The following is a 14,472-nucleotide window of genomic DNA, read 5'->3' on the forward strand; positions in this document are numbered from 1 at the left end:
ACTCCACTGAGATGGACCGAAGAAAGGCTATTGACATTTTTGTTTTATAAAGCGCTGTTATCCAAAGCGCTTTACAGTAGTTACCTAAGAGTACACACAACAGTTGGAAAGATCACTAAGTGGTCCACTGAGAACCTCAGTAATTTTCAAGTAGTCTCTGAAAAAAAGTTAGACTACAAAAAACAATCAAGGTACCTCACTTTATTTTTATTTGCTTTCTATTACTTATAATATAGGAGGAGGATAAAGAAAAAAAGAATGAAAAATGGGGCATGGGGGAAGTAATAAGAGAGAATTTTCTTTTTTTTCGCTGGGTCCCAAAATGGGGGGAAGGTCCAAAAATGAAGCTGCACACAGGACCCCACTAACTCTAAATCCACCACTGAAAATGAGTCCATCAAAGACTGCTGGAATGAGCACCACCTAAAGCTCTTGAACTGAGAATTGAAGGTGACTAATAAAACCTTCAAATTCATCCCACAGCATCCAGTAAGGGAAGCACTTGCCAGTCCCCTAACCTCCAAAGAAGTCCAGCAAGTGATAAGACAGATGAAGAACAACAAAGTGTCTGGCCCTGATGACATACCAGCTGAGGTCTTCAAAAGTTGGTGAGGAATGTATGACCAACAGCTTCATACACTGTTTCTCAAGATCTGGAACACTGAGGAAATTCCTATTGACCTAAGGAATGCCAATACTATCACCATTTTTAAAAAGATAGATAAATCTGACTGTGGAAACTGGCAAGGTATCACCCTTCTCTCCATTGCTGGGAAGATTTTTGCTCAAGTTCTGCTAAAGCAACTGCTCCCTCTTGCTGAGGAAATCCTGCCCAAGCCTCAATGTGGTTTCAGACCATCAAGAGGCACCATGAATATGATCTTTGTGGCCTGGCAGATCCATGGAAATGCTGAGACTACCACCAGGAACTGTATATGGCCGTTACTGATTTGACCACAGCCTTCCACTCTGTTAACTGTGAGGTTCTATGGAAGATCTTATTGAAGTTGGCTGGCCAGGGAAATTTATCACCATCATAAGACTCCATTGTGACCAGATGACTTCCTCCATCCTAAGCAGTAGCTCTGCTATGGGGTCCTTTGCCATTCAAGCTCGTTTCAGCATGGTTGTGATCACACTGATTCTGTTTTCTATCTTGCTTGCGATTATCAAGAAGCTCATCTGTGACTATCTGCCACATGACATTGCCATCAACTATAGGATAGACAGGAAGCTTTTCAATCTCTCCCACCTCCATGACAAAACCAACATTGTCTTGGCCTTGATTGTGGAACTCCAGTACACTGATGATTGTGCTGGCATTGCACATATGAAGGAGGCCCTACAATAAGCCCTTAGTCCTTCTTGCAAGCATACCAGTGCCTGGGACTGATCTTTAATATTGGAAAAACAAAAGTGCTTCACCAACCCGCTCCTGTTGAATCAAATACCCTGACAAAGATCCTCATTAACGGATAGGAGCTGGAGAATGTTGAACATTTTGCATACGTCAGCAGCCATCTCTCGAGGGTGACCAATATAGATGAGAAGATCCAGTATAGGATCCCATGTGCCAGCTCTGCCTGCAGGAGACTGAATTATTGATCACAATATCAGGACTTGAACAAAGTTCCTACTATATAAGGCTGGAGTAATCTCAACTCTTCACTATGGCTGTGAAGCTCGGGTGACCAGGGGCCACCTGAAAAGCCTGGAATGCCATCACCAGTGCTACCTGTGAAAGATCCCTAGCAAAAGGGAAGGATCATCACACAAGTGCCAGTGCTAACATCACCACTATGGGAATATTGCTTATTCAACATGAACAAGGCACTGCATGTACATGCCTGATGTATGTTTACCGAAACAGCTGCTATACTCTTAACTTAGCCAAGGAGAAAGAACACATGGGGGCCAGAGGAAACACTTAAAGGACATCCTCAATGCAAGCATTAAGTGCAGCACTGAAACCACAAGTTGGAAAAAACTAGTCCATGACAGGGCTACTTGGTGATGCCTTCTGAGAAAAGGTAACTCTTTCAGGAAAACCATCTTGCCCTGGAGGTAGAAAAAGACAGAAATAAAAGAAAAGGATATAAGACTGAGAAATCCATCATCAGACCCTCCCTTTAACCATCACCTGCGGGGTTTGCCATAGAGTTTGTGGCTCTAGGATAGGATTTAGACTCATTTACAATCCATGGGACTGACCATCCTCATCTGTGAGGGATCATTGATGATTATGAGCAGGACTGAGTCTACAAAGCTACAATCATAAGCTCAAGTTATGAAATAGAATCTTCATTATTGTGGGAACACTTGTCAGGAATTTCAAAGATCAGGTCCAGCATAAAAGTTTTACTGCAGTTTCAATGCCTATTAGAATGGAACTGTGTTTATCTTAGGAGGAACAACAATACATAAGCATACTATTATATTATTACTCTTCCTCTAGAGTATATACAATTCATAGTGGTCACATGGCTAGTCTTCATTATATACCCTGGGTCAAGTATGACTAGGACACTGATCATTCTGAAGTATTAGGGACTAATGTATTTTCCTCAGAAGGTTCAAAGAAACAGTTTATCATCGTGCATTCTTGGCAATTGAAGTGGTCACTACTTCAGAGGTAGTCAGAAAGTTAAACTTGCATTGATTTATATAGGAATCTTCAACACTGGAAGGTATAAAATATACCCCAACTACTGAGATACATGAAAAAGACATTTAAAAAAGAAAGTATAAATAATTAAAGAAATTGCCACAGCTTTGCAGGTGTTGTAAACAAGTTAATTTTCTAAAGGTCCCAATCTGCCAAATAAGGAGAATGAGCTCAAAGTAGTACTTCTCACTATCAGCTGCTTGGCAGGACCTTTCTGAAATAGTTTGTACTCCATAGGTCTAAATAATTTATTATCATGCAGAGATGATAACAGATGATTATGAAAACATAATCAGTGTTTTTTTGCAGAGCAGCAACCTTTCTGGCTTAGTTCTAAAGGTTTTTAAGCTTAAGAACAAGAAAAAAAAAGAGTCTATAGTCAGACTTTTCTTCTTCACACTATAGCAATGATTTTCTACATAAGACAGAAAGTATTTTTGCTTTCTCCACGTATTACAGGGTATAATTTTAGGTAGATAAAAATTGCTCCAAGTAGCAGGAAAACCAATAATATTTCATTGCAGGATTCAAATGTGATGAAAACGTAAAGTTCAGACATTTGGTTACAAGTTTTTGTTGGTGTTGTTGCTTTTGGGGTTTTTTTTAATACCCCATAAAACTGAACCGTGACCCTGAAATCTACATTTGGATCTGCAGAGATTTGCAACAAATTTTGTAGTAGTTGGGATTTTCAAATAAAAATGAGGAAGAAGGGATGGTAGGTCTAATATTCATGTTAATTTATCTTAACATTTCTCAACTCATGGACAAGTAACATAGATATCACCTGCTCCTCTCCTAATGCTAAATGGACTGAGAGCCTTTCTGACTACGTCTCATGTAAATGGGCACTGAGGGTCTCTGTGTTATGCTTTTTGTTTACTAATTTTAACAAAATGAAAAGTAGCTTTATTTGTTCAAAACCTTCATATTTTAAAACAGTTCTGTTAAAACTTATCTTTAAGAATGTCATAATGCATACACAAGTGATCCTTGTAAGCTTCCTACCATCAGTGGTGTCAACTAGATATACGAATGGTCCCTTTAATTGACTCAAAAACAGCATAAAATAGGAAAAATAATATTTCTGGATTCTTATCTGCAGAGATGTCTGAAGAATGTTTTATCCATCTTTAAACATTTATCAGTGACAAATGTTTTCTTAATACTTAGTAGAGCATCCCAGACGGTTGTGGGTTTCATTAGTTTACATTTCAGAGTGACTTCTGTTTACCACAATAATAGCATGTATTTCATAGATTTCATAGACATTAGGGCTGGAAGGGACCTCGGGAGATCATCGAGTCCAGCCCCCTGCCTAAAGGGCAGGAAGTCAGCTGGGATCATAGGATCCCAGCAAGATAAGCATCCAATTTACTCTTGAAGGTGTTCAATGTAGGTGCTTGAACCACCTCCGCTGGCAGACTGTTCCAGACCTTGGGGGCTCAGACAGTAAAGCAATTCTTCCTTATGTCCAGCCTGAAATGGTCTTGCAGGACTTTGTGACCGTTCGACCTCTTCATCCTTTGGGGCGCTCTGGTGAACAAACGTTCCCCCAGATCCTGGTGGTCACCCTTGATAAATTTATAGGTGGCCATCAGATCACCCCTGAGCCTACGCTTTTCCAGGCTAAAGAGTCCCATGGCTCTCAGCCTGTCATCGTAAGTTCTGTTTTCCTGACCTCCGATCATGCATGTGGCTCTCCTCTGGACTCTCTCAAGCTTCTCCACATCCTTTTTGAATTGTGGAGCCCAAAACTGGACGCAGTACTCCAGCTGCGGCCTCACCAAGGCCGAGTACAAGGGGAGAATAACGTCCCGGGATTTGCTCGAGAAGCATCTATGGATGCAAGCCAGCATTTTGGTTGCTTTACTAGCCGCAGCATCGCATTGCAGGCTCATGTTCATCTTGTGGTCAATGATGACCCCCAAGTCTCTTTCTTCTATAGAGCTAACCAATGTAGCACTGCCAAGCCTATAAGGGTGCTGCAGGTTTTTCCTCCCAAGGTGGAAAACCTTGCATTTTTCGGTGTTAAAGACCATGAGGTTCTCGTCTGCCCATTTGCTGAGCTTGTCCAGGTTAGCCTGGATCATGCGCCTGTCCTCTGGCGTGGATGCTTTGCCCCAAAGTTTGGTGTCATCGGCGAACTTGGCCAGTCCACTCCTGACTCCAATGTCCACATCGTTAATGAAGATGTTGAACAGTATGGGTCCCAGGACAGAGCCTTGAGGGACCCCACTGGTCACAGGGCACCACAATGAGTGACTGCCATCAATCACAACCCTCTGGGTCCTACCACTGAGCCCATTTCCCAGCCAGCAGATCATGGTGGAGCCAAGGCCACAACTGGCCAGTTTGGCCAAGAGGTGCTCATGGGATACCAGATCAAAAGCTTTTTTGAAGTCAAGATATATGACATCAATCTCTTCTCCCTTGTCCAGGTGATAGGTCACCTGGTCATAGAAGGAAATGAGATTGGTCAAACAAGACCTACCCACAACAAACCCGTGCTGGCTATCCCTTAGAATGTTAGCCTGGGCCAGTCCATCAAGGATGGCCTCCTTAATAAACTTTTCTAGGATCTTCCCCAGGATAGAAGTCAGGCTAATGGGCCTGTAGTTAGCCGGATCCACTCTCCTCCCTTTTTTGAAGATCAGCACCACATTGGCCTTCTTTCAGTCTTCGGGCACTACACCAGAGCGCCAGGAGTTTTCAAAGATCCATGCCAGGGGCTGGGCTATGACGCTCGCCAGCTCCTTGAGTACCCTGGGGTGCAGATTGTCAGGGCCAGCTGACTTGAAGGTATCCAGCTTCTCAAGGTGTTCCTTCACGAGGTCAGCATTGATGGAGGGTAGGGGATCCCCCTCACCCAGATTTCCCTGTCAGCACTTTTCATTCAGAAGTATTTCAAAGTGGTTAGTACAGTATATGCCTGTCAGGCCAGGCCTCTCGGTCTCCTACCTGGTAGGAAAACCATGTAAACCAGTACAGCCTGTTCCATGGTTGGGTTGTCAGCGACTGAACTGGTGCCCCAACCTGGGCTAGCCTGGGTGAGGAGGGTGTATAGACACCTAGCAGGACTGAAAACAAGACCTGTCAAAGGGCAGATTAGCTCACTGCAAGCCAACAGCCATCCATACTTGGAGAAGAGATGGGCGCTGCCAGATCACTCGTCCCGAAGAATCACCAATGATGTAAAGCAACTGAACTAAATTTAATATGGTTGTTACAGCATCTAAAGTGCCCCAATAGTTGCAGCAGTCTCAGGACTGAATTGACCTGAGCACAGTATATGTATATAAAGGATAAATTCACCAACCAGGACATTGGAGCCACCTCTGAGATGGACACATCAGAAACTCTGTGGTGAGAGTGTTATACAAGATTTTTTTTTAAAGAAACTCAATTGATTTAAGAAAAATAGAATATCTAATTAAATTCCATTGAATCCTGTAGAGGAGACAGTAGTCCTGTGTCTGGGCAGCAGACTCTGACCTAGAAGTTTTGGCTTTGTTTCCTAGTTCTGCCACAGATTTCCTGTGTAACCTTGGACAAGTTACTTTGTGTCGCTGATTCAGATCCTCAACTCAACGCCCTTCATTTCTCCCATCATTAATCAGCTTTGCCAACTTAGGGTATAGATGTACAAGCAGGAGAGTATATGTGAGGGTATAGATGTACAAGAGGGAGAGTATATGTGAGTACACATGCTGGTGTGTGCACAGGTTTTTTATTGCATGCCAGCTCCACCATGGTAACCCTCTATCTGCATGCCCTTACTCCATGATAAATTCAAATTAACTCATGGTAATTTACTTCCCCCACCCCTGCTTCCTTCCCCCCTGCCCTCCCAAGTGCCACAAATTAACACCCACTTCTGATGTCAGTGCATGAACCTAGGCAGTTCGTGCAAAGCAGCTAAGACATAAGACCTTTTGTTCCATGGTACTTTTCCAATATATTCTTGCTTTGTATTATAATGTTTTAAAACAAACAACCCTTTTGCTTTTTATACAGCAACAAGTGCAATGGGTTCCAGATGTCAGATTATCACAATGCAACACAACACAGCAACTGCCCTCACATCTCACAGACAAAACTGTGGCCATTTAGATCTCTAAGAAATATCAAGAGGGGAAATTACTATTGGTTTCTTTTTAAGATTTCCGTCTGAGCTGGTGAATTTTTTTCATTGCGCGTATGTAAAACATCTGGGCAAACTAAACTCAGGTAATCCTACAACAATAACAAGACAACTTTTAAAGTATTTAGTGTGGCATTGTAGGTTTCTCAAGTTAAATCCTTTCACCATGTTACACAGTATATTGTCCTGGGAAAATTCCCACCAACTTTAATAAGACAACTTCTCGATAAAGTATTATTCAGCATGAAGAAAAATTTAGAGAATCTATTTATGAGTATAATGAGAGTAGCCTTGAGTAGTTTATGCTCAGGGCACTCCATATTTACAAAGGAAGTATTCTTAATAGAACTGCCAACTTCAAGATCATGAAGTTAGGTGAGTCTTAAAGGTAATCGGTTTGGTGAACAACGAAAAAGACACCCCAAATAGCACACCCATTTTCAAAGTTAACTATTGTTTCTTATTGTTACTTCGGTGGTTTTCTTTCAATGTCACATTGCCATTGCTTTTAGTATATACTTCTTGAGTCTACTGAGTTCAAATTCCAATTTTTTCAACAGATCACTCGGCAATGATGACATTTAAAAATGGTTGGTTTAACATAAGCAGCCATTTTAGATGAGGAATAAAACCCTCCCAGTTTATGAGTTTTCTGGATTTTTTTCCCCCTCCAGTGTCAAGTAGGGCAATTTGGTTTCTAACACTGGCATTGACATTTCTGACTGGATATTACAATTCTTTGGTTTGGTCATATTTGATCAGATTGAATTTGATCAGAGCTCCCCTTGAAACTGCATTAGTGCAAACAGTTCAAAAGCTGTCAAGAAGTGATCTTCTGCACACACGGTTTCTGTGGCAAATCTGCAGTGCACTACAATATGGGATGCTTATGTGGGGAAAGGGTCAGTGCTAGTTACTGTACCACTGAATGTTCGTATCAGCATAACTCTAGCCTTTGCTGCATAAATTCTCTCTAATGAAGTTAAATCTGTACCTTGCATCCACACTGAACCCTATTTCCTAAAACAAACAGGAGTAGGACACTATTAGGGATGCTTCTTTACTCTCATGTGCAACACCACAGCATTAAAATTGATGTGGGGAGACTAAACGTGAGCAAGGATCTTGAGTCAAAAGTGACTTCAGTGGCATTACCCACATGAGTACGTCTGCAGGTTTTTGTTAATAGACCATTTAGAAAGAAAGAGTAAAGCATTCACTCTGCTTCATTTCATACTAGTAGCATCTACTGACAAGCTCGGTGTCACCTATTCACTCCTTCTAAAGGAAAATTACACCATTTGAAGAGACTGTCTATTCCGCACAGTTTACATGTTCCTATCAGGCAGCACTTATCAAATAATTCTTTTTCATAGCAGATTCCAGGAAATGTTACTAGAATAAATAGAGCTTTGCCTTTTTGACATTTTCAGCAACTGAGAAAAAATGCCATTGGTTTATTTCTGTTAAAAGGGCTCTTCTTTCCTCTTCACAGGACATACACACTCGCATATAAATAACCTCCAAACATACACACAACTAATCTGTAAGCATCAGAACTAACTTCTTTTAATCAGCTGCATGTATTCAAAAAACCCAAAAAGATTTTGAGTTTCTGTGAATGATTAAAATGATACTATATTTAGAAAAAACTCACTCAAGGCAAATTTTTTCTCAACTTGTAAGGAAACTATAGGAACCAATTGTACATCTCCAACTTGGCTTGCTGTGCGAATAGCATAGGAAGAAAGAGCCCCCTAATGGCTCTAAGTTACCTGTGAAAAGAAAGATTTCACTTTCTCAGAATACCTGGTGGGAAGCAGCAGTAAAATGGGTTTCTAAATGGGCAAAATAGTCATCTGAATAAATGAGTGATATTATTGAACAACACTTAAAATGTAGTGATAGGTTAGGATAGAATGTACTTAAGAATTCTGAGGAAGTGGACAGTTTGGACTACATAAAACCAGTTTGAAATGAATAAGTGCCTAGGAGGTAAATTCAGTTATTTAAAACACAGGACTGACAAAAGTAAATATATTTGTTGTAAATGTTACCTGTATAAACCTTGAAACACATTTTAACCTGAAGACCTAAAATAATGGTTTTGCTTTTAAATTTTTTGAGAAAAAAATTGTTTAAACTGAATATTAGTAGTGCAAAAATAAAAGCCTTATAATCTTCTTTTATACAGTCCTGATCAGTAGATAGGCAAATAGCTAAAACTGTTGAGACTATATAGGGCATGCTGATATTACTTTGATACAAACTAAAAATAATGCTAATTTTATAGTGTCATATGGAGGGAAAATTTCCAGTGAGGACAATAAGCATAAGAAAAAACTGTGATTTCTCTCTCTCAAAAGTTATGGGCTTAAAGAAGACAGTTATAAACAAGTCTGTCTGTACAGATGGAAGGGGAGAAGGGTGAAATATGAAAGGCATCCCATAGCCCTCATGCAGTCAACTGTATACAAAAGCACTATTCTTGCATATTAAACCATACATAGATTATTCAAGAGACAGGCTGGCATCTTCAGCAGATCCAACCCAAGGGAGTTAGAAACCTGGATTCTCTTTGGTTTCCCTTGAAATCCAAGTCCCAAATAATAAATGTATTAAGTCTCCTCCTCTCAAGTCTGACCGGTATTCTATACTGCTAACAGTCTCATTAGGTAAAATGCAAAATTGTCTCTGTGTCCTTTATTTAGAGCCAGATACTGACAGCAATCCTGTGCAACGTTGTCCTGTCATCAGTCTTATTTCCTTTACTGTGGCTGTTCATGGAGCAAGATACTATTCACTGTGAGTAAGGGTAGTAGAATCTGGATCAATGGATTCTGCTTTTACCAATGAAGCCTTACAGAAGGAAAGTCTGGAATTTCCTTCAGACATCCATGTGTTTAGCCATCCTATGGGCATCTCTGGCTCTCCCCACCTTTGGTATGCAAAGACAGAAAACTGAGTAGATGGTATATTTAGGCCAATCAGTTTGCTAGTTTATTTTGCTAGCAATTTTAATCTGTGTATTAAAAACTGTAAAGAGCTTATTGCATAGAAGCAGACTCTTCAAAATGTATCCTGATATTTCACTTACTTATTCAAGTAAGCACCCTTGTTTTTAAATTAATGCTAATTAAAAATATAGACTCATATTATTCTACATGACTTGTTTTAATTGGTATTTTATCTCTTCCAACCAAATATGAAATAGGAATTGAGTAATTATGACCAAGCAATTTCATGTCATTTGTGGGGAGTTTTTGTAACTACCAAGTGAAATGCTAGCATTACGAATTGTCATGTTGTACATGCAACATTCAATAGGTAAAATTATTTGGGGAGGGAAAAGGCACCACAGTTTATTTACTATTTGTTTGCCATTACCAGTAGTAGATTGCAACTTAGGTTTAAATTCTAGGAATGGTACAAAATTTCCTGTGCAAAATGTCTTAATTGGACAATCCACAGGAAAGTTATTCATACAGCCGGGAACAACTACTCCAATGCTTGGATAATGCAATGACACTCAGAGGGAAAATCAGGGAGACTGCTGTACAAAATTTTTTTTTTGGCTGGATGAAGAAACAGAAAACACAAACAAATTGACATGAAAGGTGAGGCAAATTGTCACCATTGGAGGAAATATGATATTAATGACTTTTGTCTGAAGTCACAATGCTGTCTTTTTAGCTTGTGCTCCTGTCATCTATAAACCCCAAGTCAATCAACTTCCTGTCTGATGCATAGCCTAAAGCTGAGTTATTTCTCTTCTAACCTATCACCGTCCACAGAGGTAATGAAGTAATTTCCCACTAAGCTAGGAGATACAATATGTGAAAAGTTTATGTAAAGCAATAGGTGCTTTACGAGACAGTAGTGTCCATGTCACATCAAAACAGCAGTCAGTCATGTGGGATCAGTGTTCTCAATACCATATACAAAACAAGTGAGCATTCTAGGATTGGTATTTAGTTCATAAGCTTTGATCATTTCTTTGCCAGCAGAATGTTAGCTATAATTACCAGATCTATAATAAGACGGCAATCTAATGCTGTATTATTTAAGACAGATCATATTTGTGTAGCACTCATAAGCTTGCAGTCAAAAGACAGATTTTGTTTTAAACTACTGACAAGCATTGAGAAATACTCCAGTGAAACGTTCTCCCTACTTGGCTGCACAACATGAACAGTAAAGAATTCATAATACAAGGGAGCTCTCTTGCTGTGCTGTTATTGCACTATACTGCTTAGCATCTGTGGGACAGTTTACATTAAAACATTTCATAAGTAGCTAGAAAATTGTCATTTTCAGCTATTTCTTTTCCACTAAGTTGGTGGCTGCAATATAAACAAGCTTTCGTAAGATCCACATCCCCATCTTAACCATTTTGGGACCCAGCATTAAATATCTATCCTTATCTCAATTAGACAAAGCTTGTTACAATAAACAGGTACTGTACATGACAACTAAAGCTTGTGATCCTTTTTAACATGCAAGGTATCTATATGCATATAATGCCTTTTCCTTTAACCAATTAGAAAGGACAAAGATAATTTCCTTACCTGAAGAATCAAACTGAATATTATCAGTGATGCCAAGGATTAGTGGGGACAAGGGTGAAATCTTGTTTTCAGTAATGAACCTCTTCTTTAGAGATGAAGACTGTTAGGAGATAAGATTATAAGTAAAAAGGAACCATTCCACAGTCCAGAGTCTGTTATCACTTGCACAAGCTTAGGGCTGGCATCCTTTTGCAAAGGAAAAAGGCAGCTCAGTAAGTTGTCCTCTGAGGGAGCTAGGTATTGGTGTTATCAGACACCAGCAGTCACATACTGATGCTATAGCACATACTCTCCCTGTCTCTTGCTCTCTTTCTCGCCCTGATGCTCACTCAGCTCTGAGCTGAGCTCCTTCTGCTGCTGTATAATCAATCTAGCCTGTCTGAATCTAATAGGCCTCTATTTAACCAGCCAATCAATAGCAAGGATTCCACTGCCAGTCCCCAGGGTCTTTTCCAGGAGTGGTACAAACAATAAGAGTTTTGCCAGCAGTTTAAACAACTATTTTTCTTTTTTTTTTAATCTCCCTTAGAGTGAGAATGCTGAAAGAGCCCAGGTTCAAAGCTAGCCTTGTCTCTTATGCTCTCTCATGTAGGTTACATAAACATACACAAGCTCTGCTGCAGTAGTACTTTGAACCTTTTTTATTTTTATTTTGGAATAGGAGATTGCTGGAGATTAACCTGACCAGCAAACTCCTGAGCACTGGGGTGCCTAATATCCACAACTTGATCAATCATCTCTAGGATACACAGAAAACAAATGTATAAGGGCAAGCATGAGAAGTGTGCCTTACAGTCTGTATTCTTAATTCTTGAAACAACATGCTATTCGATGCTAATTCCCCAGGGGGGTCACACTATTATTCTGACCTAATAATGCCTTTGCGCAGTTTAGTGGAGTTAGCATGGGATGGCTATTGCTCTTTAAGCTAACTTACTGTTTGCTAACTCCCCCATAGAGGCAAGCCCTAAAACTATTCCACAACAGCTTATAAACAGACCACTGTGAGGGTCGTTGTTCAGTGCAACTATTCACATTGTGTCAACACAAACATTTTTAGTTTCAATAATTTCAGTATTGATTTAGGGGAAATCCATAGCAAAATAGGATTTGCAATCTGAAGGTTCCAGTTATGGATCAGAATTGTGACCTGGATTTCCTTTTGAAGCAGTGTACCCAGTCACACTGCTTGCTCTGGAGAGCATGTCTCATTTTTCTAAGCTGTCTGTTAATGCTGTTATGGAATTTGTTCATATCTTTTCACCTGCTGACTGTTATAATTAACAAGAGTTGTAAATAAAAAATGGAACCACAGTACTCTGGACCACATTACTTTTTTTCAGGTTTTGATGGCATCTGTACAAATGTCCCCTTACCAGAATGCTATTAAGGAAACTAGTCACTGAATCCCTAAGCAGTTTAAGCTTCTGAAGTCTGGTCAAAATTCAGATGCTGCCTACAAATCTTGCTTTGCATCTTCTCCTGAGAGCTAGAACAGATAATTGGTTTGTGGATCTCCAGTGTGCAGCACTGATTCCTCAGATCCCCAGCAAATTGAATCTAATGTGTGTGAATGGCATGTGCATGCATATTCTATATGAATACATTATATACACATATATGTACACACACAATAAATGAAGAGTTAAGATTGCTTGCTGCATCTCTACCAAAAAAACCACAAATGCTAAATACAGGCAGTCAAAAAGTCCAAGGCAGAAGCACTGTAACTTTCAAGCATTACTATAAGTACTCAATGTTAGGTCAGGAGCAAACAGAATAGATGTTAGGCCTTTAGTGGGGTAGGGTTTGGAGCTTTCCAGTATGCCCAATAGATATGGAGGGCTCTTTCATACCTCCCAGCATGCCTTGCAGTCATGCCAAAAGCTCCTGAATGGAACTGAACAGTCAAGCTACCCCTGACTGGCTGCTGGGCACAGGCCACTATGCCTCCAACACCCTGCCATTGTGACTTGCACGTACCTTCATTTCCTGACCTATGTACCCAAACAAGCAGGGAGACCCACAAGCTGTGGCAGGTCCTGCTGGTCTCCTTGTGCAAGTCCCTCTAGAAGCTGCAGGATATCATGGCCACCCACCTGGACCAGATGTGGCAGTGGCTTATCATGGCATGCACCTTATAGTCACAAGTCAAAAGCTGGCCATCCCACACACGGCCACTCAGCATACCCTGAGCCCTCCAAGTGCATGTGCACATGCACACGTGTATCCAGAACATCTGGGGGGTGTGCATGTATACCTAGGCATTTTTAAAATTACAGCTTTTGCTTAAGTGCTGTGCTGTTTGTTGGACCCCACATTCTCACAGTTCATCTATGTTCATCTTGTGCAGCATTGCTTTAAAGTGTCTCTATGCAGATCTTACTCTGTTCAGCTTGACCCACACTTTTCTGTCAAGGTTGTGCCCATGGCAGCCTTGTTTGGTGATGGTATAACATGCTGCAGGAATAGATTTCAGACCACATTAGTTTGACCAATCATTTCATTTCCATTCACCTCACCTCCTAATCACTAAATTTTCACAATATGCAGAGCCATATGACCTGGCTGCTGGCTTTCCACAGGCCCAGAAACCTGGCAGCAGGAGAGGGGTTAGGATCCATCTTCTTATGGCAACAGGGGTACCTATACATGTACAATGCATTCTAATTAGAACATATCAGAGGACATGTGATTAATTGGGCATTTAAACACATACTTTTTTTTCCAGTGATGCATCAGAGATCCACTGCTTCAGAGCAGATTCAGTTAATTCAGTCTGCTCTGCATGCGAGCTGTGGAGAATTGCAATGTGCCATGTGCAGTTGTATAAGTTGCAAAATGCATGTCAGTGCACAGAAAAAGGTATCAGTGCACTTTGAACTAAAGCACCTCCAAGGTGTTTTAGTTCAAAGCGTGCCTCCGCCATTTCCCCATTTATGCAACTACATGCTTTGCAGCACCTGGCACTTTTCAAACCACCCAGTGCTGCAATGCATGCACGTGTAAAAATGCCCATTGTGTCTACTGGGGCAGTCTAATTTCAATGCTGCAGCATTGTGTGTATTCAACACCCTGTATTTCAAAATGGCAGC

The 14,472-nt window shown here is 40.5% G+C and overlaps 1 protein-coding gene across 1 annotated transcript in view; it reads right to left on the reverse strand.

The window, feature by feature from the left end:
- CDH18 (cadherin 18) overlaps positions 1 to 11,557 on the reverse strand; it is a 1,127,064-nt gene extending 1,115,507 nt beyond the window's left edge. Inside the window, exon 1 of the mRNA XM_090049911.1 lies at positions 11,378 to 11,557. The gene's annotated coding sequence lies outside the window, so the exon portion shown is untranslated. The remainder of the gene's footprint in view (positions 1 to 11,377) is intronic.
- Between the last annotated feature and the right edge of the window lie 2,915 nt (positions 11,558 to 14,472).

This window comes from Crocodylus siamensis, chromosome 5 (assembly GCF_052110815.1).
Source record: "Crocodylus siamensis isolate JL-2025a chromosome 5, ASM5211081v1, whole genome shotgun sequence".
In the NCBI taxonomy this organism is placed as follows: domain Eukaryota; kingdom Metazoa; phylum Chordata; order Crocodylia; family Crocodylidae; genus Crocodylus; species Crocodylus siamensis.